The sequence below is a fragment of the Ascaphus truei genome, chromosome 15 (assembly GCF_040206685.1).
Source record: "Ascaphus truei isolate aAscTru1 chromosome 15, aAscTru1.hap1, whole genome shotgun sequence".
In the NCBI taxonomy this organism is placed as follows: Eukaryota; Metazoa; Chordata; class Amphibia; order Anura; family Ascaphidae; genus Ascaphus; species Ascaphus truei.
In genome coordinates this window covers 14,504,697-14,521,097 of record NC_134497.1, presented here as the reverse complement: position 1 = coordinate 14,521,097, position 16,401 = coordinate 14,504,697, and the positions used below count along the sequence as shown (strand labels likewise).

Sequence of the window (16,401 nt, the reverse complement as noted above, 5' to 3'; positions counted from 1 at the left end):
CACAGTTGTCTGAAATGAGGTTTGAGGCATTGTGTTGCATACCTGAATGACACAATAACATAACTCAATTAAAACATAATGATGTGAGCCTCTTTCTTTTAAAGGGACACACAAAGAAGCGGCCGCTTCTCTAATAAGGCTGTGTCCATAGATGGACAGGCCGTGCTGAGGCGTGCGGACGCTCCGCGCTGAGCCCCTGCATCTTCAATGAGGATGCCTTGAGAGGGGGCTCACGCGAGCGTCCGCAGGCGTGCTGACGAGTTGGAGGTTTCAGCCGAGCGCCAAGCTGTTTTTCAGCGCGCTGTCGGCTGAAACCCTCCAATCGCAGCACACCAGCGTCAACGTCACGGCGCCGTGACGTCGGCGCCGTGACATTGACGTCAGTACGTCGCGGGCGATTGGCCCAGCGACGCACTGACCCCGCCTCCAACCACCTCCCCCCCGGCTCCCTTCGCGCACGCTGGCTCGCCTGCCAGTCCGTGCAATCGCGCTGACTGATGCAGGCGAGCCTCAGCGTTAGCGCGCCTCCGCTCTCCCCACACCTCTATGGCCCGGGCCTAAGATGTGAAAAGGATACACTAATGCTATCAGAAGAAAATGGAAACACAAGCAAAGAAGACAAAGACACAATGGTTAACGATTTTTTGCAAATGTTTAATTTCTCTTTTATTTCTCTTTTCTTATATCTATGAGGTTGTATCCCTTATAATGTAATATATATTGTTTAATGTGTCAACCCCTGAAAACAATAACAAAAATTGAAACAAAAAAAAACATAATGATGTGACTTTTTTTTTTAACTAGTATTAGTAAATATAAAATATTCGTTTGATATATTTGATAATAGTCACACTGGGAAAACAAATACATTCTGTTATTTTATATAATAAAGAGTAACACTGCTAGATAATCGGAACCCCTTCAGTGTACAACTGCGTCGCCCCAATGGCGGACGGACGCTTGATGGGGTTACCCAAGAGCTGCTCCCCTCTGCACAGGACCAGTGTGCTAAGGGTTAACATTTGCTTGTACTTTGTGGAACGTCAGCCCCACCCACTGCTATGTTAATGAGCCAAGAGGACAAAGAACTTTGTATCCACAGCTGCATTTAATCTGAACCCCTTCAGTGTACATCCGCGTCGCCCCAAAGGCGGACAGCATTTGGTTAAGGCCTTGTTGCACGCGCCCGCACGGCCGCCTTGCTTCCGGCGGCGCGTGCAATTCACTGCACCGCGATCTGCGGTGAATTTTTTTCGGGGCGTGGCCAAAACAAGTGACGGGGGCGCGGCCATGACGTGAGGGGGCGGGACCATCACACAGCCCCACAGCACAGCGCAGCACTGCAGCCCCTCAGCCACTCAAACACAGGCACTCACACACACAGGCACTCACACACATAGGCACTCACACACACAGGCACTCACACACATAGGCACTCACACAGGCACTCACACACACACACACAAATACAAGGGGGGTGAATCGGAGCAGGGGGGAATCGGAACGTGGGGGATCGGAGCAGGGGGAGGAAATCGGATTGGCTGCCTTGCGTGTCACGTGACGCCGTACTCGCCGACACCACAAGCTCCTTGTAGCTCCGGCTGGCTGACGCGTCGCAGCACGCAGTCAGCCACGCCGGAAGGAGACAGCGGGGACATCCAGACCGAAGGCAAACAGCTGGCGGACCGCGGCCGCGCGCGCCGCCGGCCGCAGCGGGACCAAACCTTTGGTGCAGCTAAAGGGTGTGAGCCGTTTGCTGCCGTTCGGGGATGTTAAAGCCTCTCTATTTCAATCTGCAACTCACCTGCGCTTTTATCCCCCTGTACCCAATTTTACAACTCTATCTGTCCATGAAATGTCTGTGAAATGACTGTATAACCGCTGTTCTTTTAATGTAACCGTGTATTGTTATAACTCTGTGCCCAGGACACACTTGAAAACGAGAACCTTCCTGGTAAAACATTTTTATAAATATATATATTTTTAAAAGATGCGTTTCAATAGCAGTCTGACATTTTGTTTTGTCAGTGTTTTGGTCCAACGCAATGGACCTTTCTCAAGGTGAGCTGCCCAAATGATAAGTTTAACCCCGGCTGTGCAGAGAAGCTGTGTAATGCGGCAGGCATAAGTTTATAGGGGTCCATGTTAAAATGGACAAGAAGCAAAAGGTGACACTGTGTGTGCTCATTTGCATGTCATTACCCAGAATCCTGAAGCGGAAGCATTGTATGCTAAGAGATAATGGGGAAAGGCAGGGTTGCCGACCTGTCTGAGGCCTCGTCCACACTGCTCGCGGCTGCACATGCTATGGCGTGTGTGGCGCGAACAAGATACGGCCCTGTATGGGGCCGGCCCCAGTCACTGCCTGCGCGCGCCTGCAGAAAGCGCGATGCGTGACCACCTTTGCCAAAAGACAAGAAATGTGTCTTGGCGCGGCAGCCGAGCACTGGCTACGTCACGGCGGTGGTTCAGCCAATGAGGGCGAACCAGTCGTGTGACATCATGGCCGCCCCCGTTGCGATCTCCTGCTCTTCTCTTGACGCACATCCCAGGCCACAGATCGCGGCTGAAACTGCTGCGCTCCGACGCGCGTGCGCACGCAGTGACTGGGGCCGTGGCCTGAGACATGCGAATGTGCTCACAAGTGATATTTTTATTTGCTGCACAGTGGAGGGTTTTTGTCACTTTTTTACCCCCAATAACTTATTCAATGTGCGGGTGAAACCTATCCCAGCTTAATATCACAAAGCCCGGCTAACCAGCCTCACAGTGAAGAGACCCAAAAAGTCAAAATGGCTGCCTGTGAGGTGCTGCTCAGCCTTATGGGTAAGATCAAGGGGAGAGTCTGTTCTGTGAAGGATGGACTTTATAGGCCACACTAGATCCTCTGGCCATGGCCGAGAATGTAGCTACAGAGAAGCTCAGGCATTTTATTCTAGCCCCCTAGGTCGAAGACTGTGGCGGCCATTTTGCTGTACCATTGGGCTGAATCCGGGCATACATCACTAGACAATTGGCACCTGCACAGAGTATTTTTGCACGACTTTTATATTTTCTGCACTAGTATCCCCGCTGGGCTTTTGGCTGGAAGGGAGCTGGATATTTTTGTACCTGCCTGGTCTTTTGGCCGGGGTGCACTCAAGCACAGTTTTTTGTGTTTGTTTGAGCACTTCTGCACTGAAGCACTCGCACCGTGGTTTTGTTTTGTTTGGTGTTGGTTATCAGTGAGCTACCTTTCCACGGAGAGAGAAAGACTGCGTGCTTGGTCGGTGGTCAACCCTCCTTCGGGGAAAAGACTGCGTTGGGTTAGTAATCCTTTGGGCTGAACCCCCTCTGGACTTGGACCCTGCTGCCTGGACTTCTGGCCCGAGGAGGGAACAGGAAGGATGTCGGAATCTTCGGATGAAGACGTCAAGTGTAACGTTGGGACTCTTCATGGCCTACTGGCTGAAGAGAGACCGATAAAGTTAATGGACTGGCCTGATCTGCCGAAAAGACAGTCACAAGTGGAGCGCACCTGGTACTGCATTGTGGACCACAAGCATCTTTTTTTTCGGTGTAACACATTTAGTGCCCGGGCTTCGAAAAAAATTCAAATAATCTGTTCTACCTGTGGCAGTGGTAGGATGGGCACAGTGGCACACAAAAGAAGAGGATGTCCAGATTCCTGACAGAGGATGGCATTAAAGACCCTGAGGACCTTCCTAGTCTAATGGCTGAAGTGATTCAGGGATAGTAACGGGACTTGCCCATACTCCGGAAAGGCGGTCACATGTAGGATCACCCAAATCACTATGGTGACTTGAGCACAGGGAACTTTCAAGAAGAAAGAAAAAAAGTCTGTTCTGCCTGTGGTGAAGGTCGGATTGGTAGTGGCACGCACTTGGCCGCCTGGTGGAATCATGGAGCCCGACATTGCATTCAGTGCACCGAACACACAGCCTGTTTCCGACATGTGAATGTGCTAATAAGTGTTCTTTATCATTGCTGTACGGAGGAGGGCTTTGCCACTTTGGTACTCTCCATAACTTACTTTGTGTATCTGGTTTGTATCCACGTACCGGCGTCACATGGCAATGCCAGTAACCAACCTCACACTGAGACCCAAACGGTAAAAACATCTGCCTGTGAGTTGGGTTACGGGCTCTGCACTTCTGTAACCCAGGCTGCGCTGAGAAGCTGTGTAATGCGGCAGGCATATGCTTGTAGGGGTCCTATGTTAAAATGGACAAGAAGCAAAAAGGGACGTACTGTGAGTGCTCGTTTGCATGTCATTACCCAGTATCCTTTGCTGCAGCGTAAGCGCGGGATGCTGTGTGATTATGGAGTAAGGCAGGTTTGTGGAACTGCCTGAGTCATGTGAACGTGCTAATAAGTGTTCTTTATCATTGCTGCCGAACCTTGGTTGTCTTTGCTGGTAAACATTTTTTTAACCACCAGATGTCACTCGGTGAACAGATTTACAGCTCCGAGTCCCCCTGCTGATCCGTGACCCCTTCCTAGTGTTGTGCGGTTCGGGAATTGGGGGAGAGAGCTGCAGAAAGTGACTTCCCGGGAGTGTTAGAGATACAGCACTTACAGAAAGTGAGATACAGCTGTAGACGGCAGCCTGTTACAGGTATACATTGCTCACATCTTGCGTTTGTATCGTGCAGCGGGGCGATGTATCGTTTTCAGGCACCGTGTCCTTGTAGAGACATCCTTATTATCAGAGCTTTCCACAAGCACTTTGTGGCAGGACGGTCTCGTGGTAGGGTCAGTAAAAGGGTGAAGAGAGTAGTCCAGGCACACAGTCTTATCACAAAGTAGAAAATTTAATCCAGCACCCAGGGTCATCCAGGGTCATCCAGATTCCACACAGTGTATTTTAACCTTTAAACTCTTCAGTGGTTTGTTTTTCCGCATCAAAAACACCGTAATGGACACACTGTCCCTTTAAGGCAAAACCAAAAGCATAAACATAAAACCTACTCCACTTTAGGGAGGCTGGCTACACAGCCATGGCTCTGACTGACCAACTGGGTTGCTAGGCTAATTTCCAGTGCTAAACATTACAAGTCCTTATCTTGAGGTCCGGGAACTCCATCCCAGGAGTCTCCGGGCAATCCCTCTGGATACTCTAGCACCTTGCAGAAAGGCAGCCCTGCTTCCTCCGTGGGCTGTGTCTCGGGTTCCTGGGTGTGGGTCCCAGCCAGTCCTGCGTCCAGCAGACCTGATGAACCATACAATCGGCGTCCTTCCAGGTTGAGGAGAGTCTCTCAGTCCTGGCAGCTTACGGACTGCCTCTAACCCCCTTTAAACCCAGCAGTTAACAGGAACACCCTAGCTTTGATTGCCTCTCCAGAGGAGTTTAACCTCCTGCACGCTGGAAAGCATACATCCTGCAAGCTCTCTCTAGCATACACAGACGGTGACCCTGTCACACCTTGTGTATAAATATTTTCCGAAAAGGTTTCGGTGTACTTAACGGGAGGTCACGTCAGTGAAAAACGGGGGTTTATCTTGCGTGAAATATGCAGCAAATATTTTGGCCTCCGAGCGTGATCTACACGAGTTGGTGTATTGCCGGAGGCGGAATCTTAATGTGATTATTTATCAAAATGACACATCTATCCCCCAGTACCTAACACACACTGGAACCGTGACAAATATTTCCTTCTCTGGGTTTCTCTACTGACTTGGCAAAGAAAACGGCCCAGAAAGAAGATGTCAAGTTGAAATAAATCTAATCACGCAGGTCGGACGGTGTATGTATCTATATCTTTATTTATATAGCGCCATCCACGTCCATAGCGCTGCACAGCAGTAATACACGGGACATAATAATATAACACATAGAGGGAATAAGCGCTTCAGTCATAAAAGTAACATTAGGGAAAGGAGTCCCTGCCCCGAAGAGCTTACAATCTAAGTGGTAAGTGGGGAGAACTTAGAGACAGTGGGAGGTAAGTGGTAAGTGCGCCTGCAAGCCATCAAGGTCAATGCATGTTAGATGGATATGTAGATGTGTATGTAAAAGCCTAATGCCATTGAGACGCTGTAAATTGATCAATTTCACTGGTAATGTGAATCCATTTCCAAGTGTAATGGGGTGTGGGGTCAGGGGAGGCCTGGATAATGTATACCCTGGGGGCGGCTGTCTGTGCATTAATTAGCCAGGCACACGTACCCTGAGCGCTCTGATCAGCAGTAGGAAATTTCAGTCCCTCGGCAGCTGTTAGCCAGAGAAAATGCAAAATATGACGCCCGCATTTCTCCCTTGCTTTCACCTTACAGCAGATGCTTTATGGACAAAAGACACAGCCCCTCCGCACACCCACTGTGTGTGTCACAAGTGAGCTGACGGAATACCGCTGCCTGTGACCTCTGTAATTATACCAGGATCAAAACTACCCATCTTTGTATGATGTCTCCCGAGTTTAAAGGACGCCCATCCAGAAGGTACCCAAAGTTAATGAGATAAGGATCACGTCTTTCAATCTCTGTGTGGGTGTTAACAACCATGTTTATTTATATGATCTGTGCATCCAGGAAAACATTATTGTGTTATTAAACTGATGCTAAGGAAATATTTTGGGGGCCTGTGGACTAACCGCGTCTATTTAATTGCAATAAAAACTCGAAGGGAAAAGCGCATGACTCTCATGGTGTAGTATTTCAAATATATATTTAGGATAAAAATGTATTGAGTAACGCACGCACAGAATAACGAATAAAATCAGGCTTATCGTAGAAGATCTTGGCACTGGATGATGGGTTAATCTCGGTGTCGTAGTCTCGCATCGGATAACTTTATACGAACGACGACAGGATCTGCAACCCCAGGCAAGCTGAGCGGCAGCGGGCAACAGAACTTCCGGACCCCAGGTGCAGCCCAGACGCTGTGGAGTCGCGAGGGAGCAGGCCACGTGGTAACCCAAAGTAATAACTCCGTGAGTCGCCTCAGGGGCACTGACTGATGACATCACCGGCGGCTAACCCGGTACGGGATCAGGGCTCTTCTATACAGTTTGCTTCCAGTGTCTGGATATAGGCACAGTCCACAGTCGAATTCCAACGCGTTTCGTAGCAGACGGCTACATCATCAGGGAATGATTCGACAATGTCACTGGCTGATATGTAAACCCCTCTCTCCTACTCACAATTGGTTGAGGGAGGGGGCGTGGAAAAAGTTCCTAAAGCGAATAGCCACTGGCGGAGGTCAGACCTAATCAGCATGCTTACATAGCAATAACATATGTTGATAACAACATACATCTTTAATTATAACAATAAATATACATTAAAATCATAACTAATCACTAATTAAGTCAAATATTGGAGCTAAAATGAGGAAAAAAATGATGATAACAAAAACAGACACGGAGTAACATATATTTTAGGTAAAGTGAACCATGAACTAGTGAAAACACAAGAACGGATCAGTAAGTCAGGGTAATGGTATCTAATGGATCAGGGCAGTAACATGGCAGACTATAAGGAGCATACATGGCATATAAACCCAGAGATAGTCAATATAAACACATTTTTAGGATTTACGCCAGGTTCCGTTGGTGTACAATTTTGACACTTTTTCAACAACTGTCTTGCACACATACAGATTTATTTGGATTACATACATTTAAATCTGTGCATCATGGGTATCGCACTTATTTGCGGCTAATATACCCGATTAAAAAAAAAATGATGAGGCTTACGGTGCCCAATAAGGGAAAAAAAAACCCATTAGTACCTAGATGCACACGCAATATATTTCCTGGTTTTCTTGCGCCAATTTAACGCCAGAAATTCCATTTGCGGCGCTTAGCGCATCGACCCGCTTCTGTCTCTCACATGAACTAATCTACTTTACACCTGTATGTCCCAATGTGTCCCAGCTTGGGATTGGGAAAGTCCGAAACGGACAAAGACTGTTCAGAACCCGGTATCCGTGCGTCAGGTTTCAGACGCAGCCCGCCATTTGTTTCATATTTTACAAAATCGGCAAACAAAAGCAACAGGTTTGCCCCCAAAAATCTGTCCTATGTGTACCTACAGTGCTGGCTTGATGGCGGTGCTGTTGGTGCCACTGCACTGGGCCCGGCGGTTACAGAGGCCCGCGCTCCTCACCACAATTAAACTGATTGCTGAGGAGGGGGGGGGGGAGCACAGGGCCTCTGTAACTGTCTTACCTTCTCCTTCGCCATCTCTTCCTGCAGGGTCCCTCATCCCGGCGCCGCAACGGCAAATGCCCTCGCAGTTCCATGACAATGGGACGTCACGTGGCGTCCCGTTGCTATGGCAATGTGACGCGCGACGTCCCGTTGTCATGGCAACGCGAGGCCATGATGAGGGACCCTGAAGGGAGAGATGATGAAGGAGATGGTGACGCTCCGTCCCCAGTGACCGTGCGAGACGGCGTGCGCAGCCTGAACAGAGAGACGGCCCTCCATGGGGCCTGCCACAGTCCGCGCGTGCGGCGGCACGCTCAAAGCGCGATCACATTTCCAAAAGACGGCCGAGCGATGTCTACGTCACGGCGGTGGTTCAGCCAATGAGGGCGAACCAGCTGCGTGACATGACCACGCCCCCACGTCTCGAACAATCAGAAGTCTACCGATCGCTGCAGAAATGGGCTGACGCGCCGCCAGGCGCTCCAACGCGCGCGCACTGACTGGAGCCACAGCCTAAGGCCCCACACCACGTCTGCACCGAGCCCCGCCATAAATATTCCCAGGCGTCCCTGACGTACGCCAACGGAGCTAGTTCCTGCGGGTGTCTTCATTTGGGGGTCTCGCCTGAGCTGTTATAAGACACGTTCCTTAATGAAACCATTTAATTAAGCTTAGAAACTCCTCTCAATGACATGGAGCTTGGTGGGAGGATTTGCTCATGCGTATCATCACAAAGTTAATAATAACTTTATTACATATAGTGCTTTTCTCAGCACACAGGATTGTTACAGACACAGCTCCTGCCCCGTGGAGCTTACAATCTGTTTTTGGTGCTTGAGGCACAGGGAGATAAAGTGACTCGCCCCTAGGTCACTAGGAGCTGACAGCTGGCATTGAATCAGGGTCATTGTTATCAATCTGTGCCTCACTCACTGAGCCGCTCCTTCTGCCCAGTTATAAACTGTGGCTTTTGTAACTGTATCAGGGCATGTCTTTCTATAAAAAAACAGAATAAAGAAATAGCTGCCACAAATAAAAATAGATACGCATAAACCCTCTAATAATAGGTGTCTCTGCTGGCGCTCCTACTTCATTAACAATAGGTAATTAGATAAAAAGATGGGTTACACAATGACAAATAAGAAAATAGCACTTAAAGGGTTAAAAATGATAAATAAATATATAGTCACATCAAGTGTTCCCAGATACAGAGTCCAATTTGAGGCTGAATATGGGTATGCTGCTTCTTTACAACCGGAACTAGCCTCAGGACCGGTAAAAACTGTAGAAACAAAGACAAAAAGAGAAAAAAGCGCAAAGCCCATAGAGTAGTACAGTATAGTCAGTTTATAAGATGAATAAAAAACGGTTATAAACACTCACAAAAAATAAGTTGATACAGGCACTTATAGCAACCGAGCAATGATAGCGCCCCTGACGAAGAGGACAAGGTCCTTGAAACGCGTAGGGCTGACATTGCTAAGGTTGCTGGTGTTTTGCTAAGAGTACTGAATTACTGAGAGTAAGCGCGACAGATAGAGCTCCCGTATGCCAAGTCTGGAGGGGGAGCAAGTGTCTGCCCAAAGTCCAACCCCCGATTGACGACACACACGCTGACGTCACGTGTCTTTCTATGTAAGGTTGGGCACCTTGTATATAGATGTACCAAACTTCATTGTGCCTTATGGTGGAATATTGTAATATTCTGCACTGCCATTGAATTCTAAATCTGTCTGAGTGGGTGCCTTATACTCGTGTATATCTTGCGTTCCTGTCTGAGTGGGTGCCTTATACTCGTGTATATCTTGCGTTCCTGTCTGAGTGGGTGCCTTATACTCGTGTATATCTCGCGTTCCTGTCTGAGTGGGTGCCTTATACTCGTGTATATCTTGCGTTCCTGTCTGAGTGGGTGCCTTATACTCGTGTATATCTTGCGTTCCTGTCTGAGTGGGTGTCTTATACTCGTGTATATCTCGCGTTCCTGTCTGAGTGGGTGTCTTATACTCGTGTATATCTTGCGTTCCTGTCTGAGTGGGTGCCTTATACTCGTGTATATCTTGCGTTCCTGTCTGAGTGGGTGCCTTATACTCGTGTATATCTTGCGTTCCTGTCTGAGTGGGTGCCTTATACTCGTGTATATCTTGCGTTCCTGTCTGAGTGGGTGCCTTATACTCGTGTATATCTTGCGTTCCTGTCTGAGTGGGTGCCTTATACTCGTGTATATCTTGCGTTCCTGTCTGAGTGGGTGCCTTATACTCGTGTATATCTTGCGTTCCTGTCTGAGTGGGTGCCTTATACTCGTGTATATCTTGCGTTCCTGTCTGAGTGGGTGCCTTATACTCGTGTATATCTTGCGTTCCTGTCTGAGTGGGTGCCTTATACTCGTGTATATCTTGCGTTCCTGTCTGAGTGGGTGCCTTATACTCGTGTATATCTTGCGTTCCTGTCTGAGTGGGTGTCTTATACTCGTGTATATCTTGCGTTCCTGTCTGAGTGGGTGTCTTATACTCGTGTATATCTTGCGTTCCTGTCTGAGTGGGTGCCTTATACTCGTGTATATCTTGCGTTCCTGTCTGAGTGGGTGCCTTATACTCGTGTATATCTTGCGTTCCTGTCTGAGTGGGTGCCTTATACTCGTGTATATCTTGCGTTCCTGTCTGAGTATGTGCCTTATACTCGTGTATATCTTGCGTTCCTGTCTGAGTGGGTGCCTTATACTCGTGTATATCTTGCGTTCCTGTCTGAGTGGGTGCCTTATACTCGTGTATATCTTGCGTTCCTGTCTGAGTGGGTGCCTTATACTCGTGTATATCTTGCGTTCCTGTCTGAGTGGGTGCCTTATACTCGTGTATATCTTGCGTTCCTGTCTGAGTGGGTGCCTTATACTCGTGTATATCTTGCGTTCCTGTCTGAGTGGGTGCCTTATACTCGTGTATATCTTGCGTTCCTGTCTGAGTGGGTGCCTTATACTCGTGTATATCTTGCGTTCCTGTCTGAGTGGGTGCCTTATACTCGTGTACATCTTGCGTTCCTGTCTGAGTGGGTGCCTTATACTCGTGTATATCTTGCGTTCCTGTCTGAGTGGGTGCCTTATACTCGTGTATATCTTACGTTCCTGTCTGAGTGGGTGCCTTATACTCGTGTATATCTTGCGTTCCTGTCTGAGTGGGTGCCTTATACTCGTGTATATCTTGCGTTCCTGTCTGAGTGGGTGCCTTATACTCGTGTATATCTTACGTTCCTGTCTGAGTGGGTGCCTTATACTCGTGTATATCTTGCGTTCCTGTCTGAGTGGGTGCCTTATACTCGTGTACATCTTGCGTTCCTGTCTGAGTATGTGCCTTATACTCGTGTATATCTTGCGTTCCTGTCTGAGTGGGTGCCTTATACTCGTGTATATCTTGCGTTCCTGTCTGAGTGGGTGCCTTATACTCGTGTATATCTTGCGTTCCTGTCTGAGTGGGTGCCTTATACTCGTGTACATCTTGCGTTCCTGTCTGAGTGGGTGCCTTATACTCGTGTATATCTTGCGTTCCTGTCTGAGTGGGTGCCTTATACTCGTGTATATCTTGCGTTCCTGTCTGAGTGGGTGTCTTATACTCGTGTACATCTTGCATTCCTGTCTGAGTGGGTGTCTTATACTCGTGTATATCTTGCGTTCCTGTCTGAGTGGGTGCCTTATACTCGTGTATATCTTGCGTTCCTGTCTGAGTGGGTGCCTTATACTCGTGTATATCTTGCGTTCCTGTCTGAGTGGGTGCCTTATACTCGTGTATATCTTGCGTTCCTGTCTGAGTGGGTGCCTTATACTCGTGTATATCTTGCGTTCCTGTCTGAGTGGGTGCCTTATACTCGTGTATATCTTGCATTCCTGTCTGAGTGGGTGCCTTATACTCGTGTATATCTTGCGTTCCTGTCTGAGTGGGTGTCTTATACTCGTGTATATCTCACGTTCCTGTCTGAGTGGGTGCCTTATACTCGTGTATATCTTGCGTTCCTGTCTGAGTGGGTGCCTTATACTCGTGTATATCTTGCATTCCTGTCTGAGTGGGTGCCTTATACTCGTGTATATCTTGCGTTCCTGTCTGAGTGGGTGCCTTATACTCGTGTATATCTTGCGTTCCTGTCTGAGTGGGTGTCTTATACTCGTGTATATCTAGCGTTCCTGTCTGAGTGGGTGCCTTATACTCGTGTATATCTTGCGTTCCTGTCTGAGTGGGTGCCTTATACTCGTGTATATCTTGCGTTCCTGTCTGAGTGGGTGTCTTATACTCGTGTATATCTTGCGTTCCTGTCTGAGTGGGTGCCTTATACTCGTGTATATCTTGCATTCCTGTCTGAGTGGGTGTCTTATACTCGTGTATATCTTGCATTCCTGTCTGAGTGGGTGCCTTATACTCGTGTATATCTTGCGTTCCTGTCTGAGTGGGTGCCTTATACTCGTGTATATCTTGCGTTCCTGTCTGAGTATGTGCCTTATACTCGTGTATATCTTGCGTTCCTGTCTGAGTGGGTGCCTTATACTCGTGTATATCTTGCGTTCCTGTCTGAGTGGGTGCCTTATACTCGTGTATATCTTGCATTCCTGTCTGAGTGGGTGCCTTATACTCGTGTATATCTTGCGTTCCTGTCTGAGTGGGTGCCTTATACTCGTGTATATCTTGCGTTCCTGTCTGAGTGGGTGCCTTATACTCGTGTATATCTTGCGTTCCTGTCTGAGTATGTGCCTTATACTCGTGTATATCTTACGTTCCTGTCTGAGTGGGTGCCTTATACTCGTGTATATCTAGCGTTCCTGTCTGAGTGGGTGCCTTATACTCGTGTATATCTTGCATTCCTGTCTGAGTGGGTGCCTTACACTCGTGTATATCTTACGTTCCTGTCTGAGTGGGTGCCTTATACTCGTGTATATCTTGCGTTCCTGTCTGAGTATGTGCCTTATACTCGTGTATATCTTACGTTCCTGTCTGAGTGGGTGCCTTATACTCGTGTATATCTTGCGTTCCTGTCTGAGTGGGTGCCTTACACTCGTGTATATCTTACGTTCCTGTCTGAGTGGGTGCCTTATACTCGTGTATATCTTACGTTCCTGTCTGAGTGGGTGCCTTATACTCGTGTATATCTTGCGTTCCTGTCTGAGTGGGTGCCTTATACTCGTGTATATCTCACGTTCCTGTCTGAGTGGGTGCCTTATACTCGTGTATATCTTGCGTTCCTGTCTGAGTGGGTGCCTTATACTCGTGTATATCTTACGTTCCTCTCTGAGTGGGTGCCTTATACTCGTGTATATCTCACGTTCCTGTCTGAGTGGGTGCCTTATACTCGTGTATATCTTGCGTTCCTGTCTGAGTGGGTGCCTTACACTCGTGTATATCTTACGTTCCTGTCTGAGTGGGTGCCTTATACTCGTGTATATCTTGCGTTCCTGTCTGAGTGGGTGCCTTACACTCGTGTATATCTTGCGTTCCTGTCTGAGTGGGTGCCTTATACTCGTGTATATCTTACGTTCCTGTCTGAGTGGGTGCCTTATACTCGTGTATATCTCACGTTCCTGTCTGAGTGGGTGCCTTATACTCGTGTATATCTTGCGTTCCTGTCTGAGTGGGTGCCTTATACTCGTGTATATCTTACGTTCCTGTCTGAGTGGGTGCCTTATACTCGTGTATATCTTGCGTTCCTGTCTGAGTGGGTGCCTTATACTCGTGTACATCTTGCGTTCCTGTCCGAGTGGGTGCCTTATACTCGTGTATATCTTGCGTTCCTGTCTGAGTGGGTGCCTTATACTCGTGTATATCTTGCGTTCCTGTCTGAGTGGGTGCCTTATACTCGTGTATATCTTGCGTTCCTGTCTGAGTGGGTGTCTTATACTCGTGTATATCTTGCATTCCTGTCTGAGTGGGTGCCTTATACTCGTGTATATCTTGCATTCCTGTCTGAGTGGGTGCCTTATACTCGTGTATATCTTGCGTTCCTGTCTGAGTATGTGCCTTATACTCGTGTATATCTTGCGTTCCTGTCTGAGTGGGTGTCTTATACTCGTGTATATCTTGCGTTCCTGTCTGAGTGGGTGCCTTATACTCGTGTATATCTAGCGTTCCTGTCTGAGTGGGTGTCTTATACTCGTGTATATCTTGCGTTCCTGTCTGAGTGGGTGCCTTATACTCGTGTATATCTTGCGTTCCTGTCTGAGTGGGTGTCTTATACTCGTGTATATCTTGCGTTCCTGTCTGAGTGGGTGCCTTATACTCGTGTATATCTTGCGTTCCTGTCTGAGTGGGTGTCTTATACTCGTGTATATCTTGCATTCCTGTCTGAGTGGGTGCCTTATACTCGTGTATATCTTGCATTCCTGTCTGAGTGGGTGCCTTATACTCGTGTATATCTTGCGTTCCTGTCTGAGTATGTGCCTTATACTCGTGTATATCTTGCGTTCCTGTCTGAGTGGGTGTCTTATACTCGTGTATATCTTGCGTTCCTGTCTGAGTGGGTGCCTTATACTCGTGTATATCTTACGTTCCTGTCTGAGTGGGTGCCTTATACTCGTGTATATCTTGCGTTCCTGTCTGAGTGGGTGCCTTATACTCGTGTATATCTTACGTTCCTGTCTGAGTGGGTGTCTTATACTCGTGTATATCTTGCGTTCCTGTCTGAGTGGGTGCCTTATACTTGTGTATATCTTGCGTTCCTGTCTGAGTGGGTGCCTTATACTCGTGTATATCTTGCGTTCCTGTCTGAGTGGGTGCCTTATACTTGTGTATATCTTGCGTTCCTGTCTGAGTGGGTGCCTTATACTCGTGTATATCTTGCGTTCCTGTCTGAGTGGGTGCCTTATACTCGTGTATATCTTGCGTTCCTGTCTGATTATGTGCCTTATACTCGTGTATATCTTGCGTTCCTGTCTGAGTGGGTGCCTTATACTCGTGTATATCTCACGTTCCTGTCTGAGTGGGTGCCTTATACTCGTGTATATCTCACGTTCCTGTCTGAGTGGGTGCCTTATACTCGTGTATATCTTGCGTTCCTGTCTGAGTGGGTGCCTTATACTCGTGTATATCTTGCGTTCCTGTCTGAGTGGGTGCCTTATACTCGTGTATATCTTGCGTTCCTGTCTGAGTGGGTGCCTTATACTCGTGTATATCTTGCTTTCCAGCCTGATGGGTGCAGTGAGATCGCTATATTATGCAGAGCACCACAGCCTTTGCCTTTACTGTAGATGTATCTTGTTTTAGAAGGATCCTCTTTCCATGTCTAAGAGGTTTTGGACTCACCAATGCTACCTATTGGGGTCTGGATAAGCTAACATAGGCCCCAAACTCCTCTAACAGGAAGAAACAAGGAAATGCCATTAACACCTGGCACCAAATTAACTTGTAAAAGTCAGGGAGTGGTTATAATGTTTGTTATTAATCTTCCTGGGTCATTCTTTACGTGGAAATTAAAGTGTTGCTGCGTCTCGTACACCGCCCGTCTCGTACCTTTTTATCGGGGTCATGTAACTCCCACTAAATATGATATTTGCCCTTCCTGTCTGTCACACACGTGCTGTGCCGCTGCACTTTCAACGAATGTGGATATTGTTTTGTGACTTATAAGATCTTTGGGGACGGAATTCCCCTCTTCCCGGGTTCATGTTTGCGCTGTTAACCTCGTTTTATATCTGGCGGGGATACTAGCTAAAGTACCCGGTGTTGCTTCGGTGAATTCTAAGAAACGAAAAAAATACTGAGATTTATAAATGGATAATTTCATTTTTGAGTTTCTTAATGCGAAATCCCTGGCTAAAAACAACAACTCCGCCCATAACAGTTTCATGTCCTCCGAGGTCCTGAGGTGCGCGAGTGAGAGTCTCTAACGCTGCGTGTTTGTGGGACATTGCACGCTCGTCCCAAACACTGACCTCGCGCTCCTGAGGAACTTTGGTTGCTCCGGTATTTCTGCTCATGTTGCAAATTGGATTTTCAGAGTGACCAAGATTAAGTGACAGCTTGAGCGTTGTGTGATGGGATCATGTCATGTGTGATGTCATCAGTGATGTCATTGCTGATACAATTTGTCTACTGTATCCAAACATAGACAAAACCCTGCTCCTTGATCTCAGGGACCATCATCCACAATGTGGTTACGATATCTTAAGAGGTGTCCAAATGCCTAGCGTACAGACAGACAACTTTCCAAAATATATAGCAGATAAATGATTAGCAAAAATAAGGAGCGGATTATCACCCTCGTCTTCTTTGGAGAGTCTGAT

General features: G+C 47.7%; 1 protein-coding gene across 3 annotated transcripts in view; it reads left to right on the top strand.

Annotated features, from left to right (window-relative positions):
* The window catches only part of FAM110A (family with sequence similarity 110 member A), a 190,522-nt gene that overhangs the window by 149,220 nt on the left and 24,901 nt on the right, over positions 1 to 16,401 (top strand). For 2 of the 3 annotated variants that reach the window (XM_075571716.1, XM_075571717.1), the window contains one exon: positions 6,277 to 6,441. The gene's annotated coding sequence lies outside the window, so the exon portion shown is untranslated. Of the gene's footprint in view, positions 1 to 4,599; positions 4,619 to 6,276; positions 6,442 to 16,401 lie in introns of those variants that run through there. The other variant, XM_075571718.1, reaches the window with a different exon arrangement.